Genomic DNA, 9,368 nt, shown 5'->3' with positions numbered 1-9,368 from the left:
ACAGTTTTACAACAAACTGAGACTTTCTGGATCTTACAAAATTATGTTTTAATTGACAAACATCATATGTGTGATTCATGGAGCAATTCAAACGGGATCAAAAACGGATTTGTCTCTGTCTGTCTCTCCTTAAACTACCAGTGTCATGCCATTTCCAACGGCCTGTTAATCCAAAACCCCAATAGTCTGAAAAATATCCTGACAGCCCCTTATCCCGAACAGAGGCACATGGCTAATTATTATGCAAAACGGCGCCATCGGACCTTAGTTTCGACCCGCCCTACTCTGCCTCTGATTGGCTTACCCTGATATTCTTACCCTAAACCTAACTAATTTCACTCCTCATGCCTAAACCTAACCGACCAACCAACCCAACGAGGGCATTCAAGGCAAGGAGACGGGAAGGTCCGATGATGTCATTCTGCATAATAATTAGCCATGTGCTTCTGTTAGTTGCACAAAGAGTGTGTATTTTCGGAACAATGGGCAGTCTAAAATAAGTCTAAATAAGGTCCCATGGTGGTCCACCGGAATGGGAGGATACTTCGCCCCTCTACTGCAACTTCCACATTAGTCACATGACACACACTGGCCCAAAAAGCACTGAACCCATACACAGTCACTGTAAAAGGTATGATTGTTAAACAGTGAATACATTTCCAGCGTGTGACAAACCCCTGGAATGACTCTGATCCATTCGGTCAGTCTAAGAAGAGCAGTATGGTTAAATTATTTTGTCCCATTCATGTGTGAGGATTCCTGCGGAGGCTTTTCGGTGTCTTGTTCCAGTCTTTATACTAAGCAAAGCTAACCGTCTCCTTTTATAGCTTCATATTTACTGTAGACATGAGTGTGGTTTAAATAGTCTCATCTAACTCTTGGCAAGAATGCAAATAAATGTCAAAGTATTCCTTTAAGAATAAAGGATAATAATCTGAATTGAGGAATGAAGATGCATGATTGACAACTGGGTAGAATGGCTGTCCTTTACTGTCCCAAATATCACAACTTTGATCCCTTCGATGTGTCCATCAACAGCTATTTGACCTTCTGTCAAAGTTCCCTCGAGCATGACATTAAATGCTTCATTAAGGGGTGCAAACTGTTAAATCCTCTTTTGCTTACACCAAACAGCCGTTTTGCTCTGTTGTTTACGAATCTCCCAAAAGTACAAGTTTACAAGGCCATTTCTTTTTAATGCACCAAACGGTATCCAGGTGCAGTGTTTTACATTATTGCTGTTTGCTATAATGGCAGCTGCTTTGCTGCTGTGCAGATACAAAGTGAAGTTGTGTGACCTGCTTTTCTTTAATTGCTTAAGTTGCATAGTTTGAAGCAGCACTTTCTGAAAGGAGCTAAACATAAAAGGGATAGAGGAAAAGGAGAGATGGAGGATTATTTCAGGTGGAGGCCGGTTGGAGAGAGAGAGAGAGAGGATGACAGAGTAGAGTGATCATGGCTGATCTCCTCCCATGGGCCCGTGTGTGTCGAGGGGGGAGGTCTGAGTTGGGAGGTTTTCTCTCCCCTGGGCTCTGACCCCGACTCTGCTGTTAAACCCAAACCCTATATCATACGTCCGTGGTTAAACCCCATAATGAGTGTGTGTGTGGGGGTCTGTTGGACTGGGACCCCCAAAGGCAGCAGAGGAGTGTGTGTGACTGAGAGCATTAGAGATGTGTGTGTTATAACAACAGTGGTGGTGGTGACGGAGGGGGATTCGACACAAAAGATCCCCCCCACATGCAGGTCTGACCTATACGTCTAGTCGCACCCATCCGCCCCCTCCCTCCATCCTCCCTGCCCTTCTTCCTCCACCTCTTGTCTACCTCCATCCCCTCTCTTCCTCTCTGGGGATCATCCCTCACTCAGATGGAGGTGTGGGGCAGCAGCTGGTTGTCTGCAAAAGAAAGGAAGTGGACGTGGATGAAGAGAAAAGGGAGGGAAGCATGGAAAATAGGAAAATTGATCTTATTTATGAGTTTTCTGTAACCTTTGGGTCAGATTTGCACTGTTGCTGCACGTCTTTGACTTCAGCAGTCGTTTTGGCAAATTAGTTATTTTATTACCATGCAGTGCACTTCACATCTGAACTTTTGTGTGTGTTTTGATATCTGAGCGGAAAATAAGCATTAGACTACGTCAGTGAGTAACATCAGATTTGTTTTCAGTTTCTTTTACTTAAACCTGCAGTAGGCAGAATGTTTTTGGCAGCATTGGGCAAAACTCCCATAATAACCTTTCAGCATATTGTAATTCAAGTGTTCTGAGAGATAACTAGACTTCTGCACCTCCTCATGGCTCTGTTTTCAGGCTTTAGAAAATCTAGGCCATGATGGGAGACTCTGGCCAATCACAGGTCAACTCAAATAAATCATTTAAGAGAGACATGTCTTCCTCCTTCTCTTATTTGCCACCCAGTTTTTTTTTTTTAAATCTCCAATCTCCTCCACAATTTCAACATTTTGCTCGTCCCCTCTTGTCTTTATGTCTATTGACTTGCATGTTGGGACCCCAGTGGTGTCTGCAAGGGAACCTGCTGCCAAACGGTGGTAAATCACCATCTGTCTCAACTCTGTGATCCCCTGACTTAAAATTATCCCCCTTGACCTTTACCCCTCCACCTTTTCGCACAACGCAATTACATACAAAGACAATGCAAAGACGTAAATTCACGCCAGGCGACGCAAATGACGTGAATTACTGCATTATTAATGCACTTAAGCCTATAATCATATTTAGATTCCTTGGTGGAGATGTGATACTTAATAATAAATAATGTTATATAAAATGTATTTCCATCTTTACAACAAAGAACACAACCTTTAATGACTTTATAATTGACTGATTTGTTTAATTATTGTCTTTTTAAGGGAATAGTATTCACTGTAAATAAAAAAAAATAATTTTAAAACCCAGAAAACAAGCACAAGTAACGTTGCATACGGTCCCAACAACATCCAGTAAAATATACGGCAGCTTGTATGTTGCCTAAGAGGCAAAACATGGACTGCTGATGCAGGTAAAGCTTACTGCAGAGAGAACATTTTTTTAATCTTTTCTCTTTATCTTATCTCTCTCTTGGATTCTGGACAGTAAGAGGACACAGTTTAGAGAAATTACACCCTTGAGAAAGCCACACATTTTTTCAAATGTAATGTTTCAGTGTTTTGAGCAGCACAAACAACATTCCCTTTGCCTCCGCGGTCCGGGGAGGAAACAGACGGGTCAGAAGTGTATCTCAGACATCTGGGCCAATAACAACAAACTGTCTGCACGGTTAGACACGACGAGGAGTCAGAGAGAATCAGTTTTTGGTGTCATTTGTGTGAATTGACCATTTAAAGAGAAGCCCATTGAAAGAACGGACAGAGATGTGTGGGTGTTCTGGCTGTAGTTTGCATTTAGTATATTGAGTTGTAGGGTAAATGTCTTTTGGAACCACGTGAGCATGTCCATGTCTTAGTGGTTGTTGCCACATGTGAGTAGAAATTTGTTGACTTTATTATGAGCTCATGGGGGAACTGAATGTAGTTATTTAGCAACTGCCTCTTTATATGTGTGTGTCAGTTTTTCCGTTTTTCTCACATTCCAGTGAGTGGAGGTAACACTACCATTACACTACCATTATAAAACCCAGAGGAACGCTGTGGTTGGCTCCGCTGGAAGTCTCGTCTGCTGCCGGGCAATCGCCCCGTCCGCAACTCACGTTTTAACACGAGCGCCAAGGCAAACCAGACTTCTGCTGCTGCTGCTCGAGACTTCACCCCCATCGTGTTTCTCTCGCTGTTCGTCCCCTTTTTTGCTTTCATTTTTTGTGACATTTTCTCCACTTTCCGAGATCACTGGTTTGGTTTTGCCTTACAGTGTTTGAATTTTCTGGTTTGTGCCGTTTCATCTCTCAGTTTTGAATGTAAATATTCACTCACTCATAGTGACGCCTCAACACTTGAAGTTAAGTAGCATTCCCATAACAATAGAGATAAATCTGGATAATGACTCTGGTCTGTGTTTGATTTATGATGTGTCAAATAAACATCAACAGAACAGTGTCCAGGAAAAAATCCTTCACACACAATTCAAATGATGTGATTTACGTGGATTCCAATAAGAAGTCAACAAAATCAATGCTGTTATTTTTTAACTCCAGCATCCTCAGAGGTTCCACGAATAGTAGTGTGAAGCAAGCTGCAGAGCGTTGATGCGGAGCGACAGATGACGTTGGATGAATCAAGCGGAAGACTTTAGAACGTAGAGCTGTCAGGTGTGATGGACTACCTGAATCCAGGCCAGGCCTTCCTCCAGCAGCAGCAGCCTCACGGCCTATGAATAGCAGGAAACCAGCCGTATAAATAGCTCTATCTATCTATAAATGGTCTTACGCCTGATGGAGAGAACCGATAAAAACAACACAAATCAACATATATGGTCATGGCGAGAAGGAAATTATATGTTTTCTAAAAAAGAAGCTGACTGGACATTGTACTCCATGCTTATTTTAATTATTGTTAATTTTCGTAGTGGCCAAACGGCGGTACTACAATTTCCATGTCCGTCACGTGATGTCATTAGGCCCAAAAATACTTTTTCCCATAGACTTACATTGGGAAAGAGACATCTGTAACTCAGAGGATATTTTTTTTTTAGGTGAATCAACTTCCCAGTGCGAACACTTCAGCTCCAGCCCCCCCCGCGACCCTGAATGGTACAAGCTGTTACAGATAAGGGATGGATGGATGGGTTTGCATTGTAGTTAATGGAAAGCCCGGTGCATCGCACACCACCGCTAAAGGGTGCCTTGTGCGTTGGTATCAAACGCCGACAGCTGTGACAAATCGTTGGTATTTGACGCCCTGGGAATGAGAACAGGCTGATATAAGAGCTACATCAGCAGAACCTTTTAAATGTTAAAGGTACATTGTTAAAAAAAATAAACGAGTCAATTTATTTAGACTACAGAAGAAGATAAAGGTAGAGTTCACAGTGTGATATCCCTGACTAAAACACACAGAAGTGCTGTTCTTGTTTGCTGGATGTATTTATTGGCTGTGAGGTATTTCAGATTTTCTTCCAAGGAATTTCCAGGACAAGTTATAACGGTGTCCTCCCTCACAGTTCTGAGGAAAAAGGAAGAACTCTCAGAGGGAAAAGCATGTTTACTCTAGAGACTTCCCTTAGTTTGTTCACACGTATGTCAATTTTTATTCCCATTTGGAAGTTCATTACGGCTCATTTCTAACAGACCATAATGTATTTATGTATATTTTTCACTGAAACTGTGATGAAGATGTGATAATAAGAACTTATAGGAATCAATGTGAATATGTATATCTTAAAGGGGAAATATGCTTATTTCCAGGTTCATACTTGTATTTTGGGTTTCTATAAGAACATGTTTTACATGCTTTAATGTTCAAATACACATTATTTTTCTCGTCTTGTCTGTCTGAATAAACCTGTATTCAGCCTCTGCCTGAAACACTCTGTTTTAGCACCTGTCTCTTTAAAGGTGCTCAATACAAAATTCAGAGCATATCATTGCCTCCACACGGCTCTCAACATGGCAACGGCTAAACATGGGAAAAGTGTGATGTGAAAGGTGGTGCTTGTAATGATGAACCCACAAAGAATTCAATAACTATTGGATGGATTGACATGAAGTTTTGTATAGCGACTAGCTGGTGAACATACGTAGAGGAGCATTTAGCGACTGAAGAGATCAAAAAGTCTGTGGAAACACCACTTAAAATGAATGTAATGTTATGTAATGTAATAGGCAGCTGTTGGGTAACAAGTTCACCATAATAACTTTAGAAGGTGTTGTAAGAGCTTTCTCGTATAGCCTACCTCCTGCTTTACTGTATGTTACACCCTGTGTAACCAAAAACAACCCCAGCAGCTGATGACGCCGTGTCTTCCGGGGGCCCCTGAATGATTTCCTCTTCTCTGAAGTCCAGCAGTTTGACCGAGGGTCAGAGTCTGAGCCCTTCTGAGCTTCCTCCCCCCTTAACTGGAAGTCATTGAAAAGACAATCAACCAGCACAGGTGGGGCTGTAAACAACAGTCAGCCTGCTGTTTCACTGCCTCTTTATTGTGGAAAATATGTTACTCTGTGGGGGAAATATTTGTTCAGTTACATAAGAAGGGAAGCAGCAATGTTTATGAATGTCATTACGAGCGTTTTTTTGGCAGACGCTTGAGAAGCTGAACATTAATTGATGAGCAAAGTGCTCTGAGCGGTTTCAGTTCAAGAATACTTGTACTCTTTTTAACGGTGTGGGTGTGTAGCGGGGTATGTTGATGCCCAGGCCTCAGGTAGCAGATAAAAAATATAAGACGCTTATGTAACCAGAGAAAATAGAAGCTGCCAACCCTCACAGTACTCAGGGCAGAAGGAAGTGCACACCCCTGCTCCAGACTTACTAAATAAAGGCACAATCACACAGTCAGACACCAAAGCTTTTGTTTTTGTGACAAGTAGAGTCAAAACACACTTTGCCATGTCTGATTTCAAGCTGCACTCCTTCTGCTGGCGCTGCTTCAGAAAGATGAGGCTTCAGTTTTAGCATCACAGACAATGTTCCTACATATAAAACAGACTTTACCTACTTTGTATTTAGTTCACTTCTTTTTAGGACTGAAATTTGGATTGAATACAGGTTTTGTTTCCAGATATCTGACAACAGAGGTTCTTTTACCGATATGACAGCCAGCTTTATGCAGAAAACAGAGAAAAAGCAGTATTGTCTTCTTCATCGTCTGTTTGTATGAGTGCATATACGTAATTTCTAAGTGATGTAATAGTCTTACGCCGCATTTACTCTGCATGGTTCGGCACGGTTCTACTCAACTCCACTCACCTTTTGGGGTTTTCCATTAGTAGAAGTTGTGGATAGTACCTGGTACTGTTTTTGGTACCACCTCGGTCGAGGTTCGAAGCGAGCTGAGTCGATACTACGAGGTGGAGTTAAACTGCAGACCACTGATTGGTCAGAGAGAATCATCACTAGCGCAACATCCTGCACAAACCCGCCAGCTTTGAATGGCGCAATTCTTTTATTCACTCGGCCCAGATAAAAAAAATTGCAGCCTGCAAAACTACACCATACAATCGACAAAGTGCAGATGTTCTTCTGTTTGGTGCCGCGTTGAAGATGATGTCACGCCAGTTTTATGCGGCGACGCTACGGCGATCAGCTGAGAATCCCTCCTACACGGAGGGGGTACTATCTGCAGTGGAAAAAGGAGGTTAGAGAAAAGGACCTGGTACCAAAATTGAGTTGAGTTGAGTCAAGCCGAACCGTGCAGTGGAAATGAAGCATTGGAGTATTGTGGGTGGGTGTCATAATGTTTCAATCTGCATGTGACAGGGTGATTTTGTTGGCGGACTAAGACTAAGGCAAACTACCTCAGACCCTCATCAGAGGGCTGGGGGGGTCAGATTGGTACAGTCATATACAAACTGCTCTGTATTCAAGCCTGAAAAAGGATGTGATGTCATGAATGAATATTAAACAGAGCAGTCTGATGGAGTAATATTGCACTAAACAGGGTGATGACATCCACTAAAATAATACTTTTTCCAAACACAGAACATCAGTGCCAACGCATGGTCAAAGACGAATAAACCATGCACAGAAACAGGAAGCACATCCTTGAATTTCCAAGAGCTTCAGTCAAAATGAACACACGATGATGGATGATGATGAAGGTGACCGTACTTCAGGCCACGTTCAGTAAGACAGCAGCACCATGGGAACAAAATCAGCTCCGGCAAAAACAAGTTGTACCGTTTTGTTGATTCTTGATTGAAATAAGTGCTGTTTGGTGGATTGATGTGTGCCAAACTCACTAATAGGCCAATAAACAAGAGAAGAAAAGAAAAGGATATTTTACCAGGTGTATAAGGACACATTTTGTTTGCTATATATTTGAGCGGCGCGTGGTGCAATGTTCCATTCTATCAGGTATATGGAGCTGCTGATACTGCCTATCAAGGTGGCAGGTTGGACGTTTTATCCTTCTTCTACATAAAGTAAATAAAATCCTGTCTCTCGTATGAACCTGTGTCTGTTAAACCCACAGAAACTAAACAGTTCTAATGCAATTGTGCTCTGATCGCCTCACACGCAGCTCTCGGCCGCTCTTTGATGTGTGACTCATTGCGTCACTTTCACTCTTATCGACACGCATCCAGACGTTTAGCCTCTCCTCTTTAATTCAGAGGAATAACACTAGGGTTTCTGTGCAGAAGAAAACAACGATTCTCCTCATGGGAACAGTGTGCTAAGTGTTTTGTATCCTCATCTGCACGCACGTGGAGAAAGAGGGGGAAACACACTCCTCTCTCCTTAGAGCTGAGGTCATCCTGATTTAGTTAATTAAAGCAGCTTGTTGCCAAAACATTAGATCATCCCCAGCTTGTTTTGTCATTAGCTGAGGCCAAGTCCCTCCGCTGGCCCCCTCTCTTTAAGAAGGAGAACATGAAGGAGGCAGGTCAGGCCTGCATCAACAGCAGTATAGAGCTGTAACCTGCCCATCATTCAGCTCTAAATGTTTGGTTTTATTATAGGCTGAAAAAGGTTGTATTCCTGCATGTTGTAATCTGTTTCACTCACTAGAGGGCCTATAGTAATCCTGTAATAACACAGTATTGTTATAGTATGATTAAGCATATTATCCCTACAGAATATTATGGTGGAAATGATGTAATACTATAGTGGTAATGTAACTAATAGATCCACAGACTTTACACTCACTAAGTTCAGTTCATTGTCTATTTCAGAATACACAAGTATCATGTTGTTACACATGATGATCTTCTTCTTCTTCTTCTTTTTCTTTTTCTTTTTTTTCTTATTCTTATCCTTATTCTTCGTCTATTGCAAATAGACTGTATATATAGTACTGTTTATATACCTTTATCTTTATGTACAGTCTATGCTCTGGAGTATATAGACTGTATAAAGAGTATATATACTTTTATCTTTATACAGTCTATGCTCTGGAGCATGAGTGAACGTCTGACTAAAGAAAAACCGGTTCAACGTTCAAGCTTTATGTGATGTTGTATTATGTTTCATGCTTTTATTCTCGCGAGAAGTGGTTACCACGGTAACGGACACGCAGCGTCCTCCAAAAACTGTAAAAGAGCCCGACTGACCAATCAGGGGAGACCAGAGCGTACCAATGCGGGATCATTTTAGGGGTGCGCTAAAAGGTCACTCTTAAATAAACTGTAATATAAAAGCAATTCAGCAAATTCATAACTACTGAATCAACGCCCCCTCTAGCACATTCATCTGTTTCGTTGTATTGGAGGTTGTTTCATTAGCGTACATTACAAAGGTCACGGTGTGGTTGGTCGGTGT

This window comes from Sebastes fasciatus, chromosome 8, assembly GCF_043250625.1.
Source record: "Sebastes fasciatus isolate fSebFas1 chromosome 8, fSebFas1.pri, whole genome shotgun sequence".
NCBI lineage: Eukaryota > Metazoa > Chordata > Actinopteri > Perciformes > Sebastidae > Sebastes > Sebastes fasciatus.
This window is presented reverse-complemented; position numbering follows the sequence as displayed.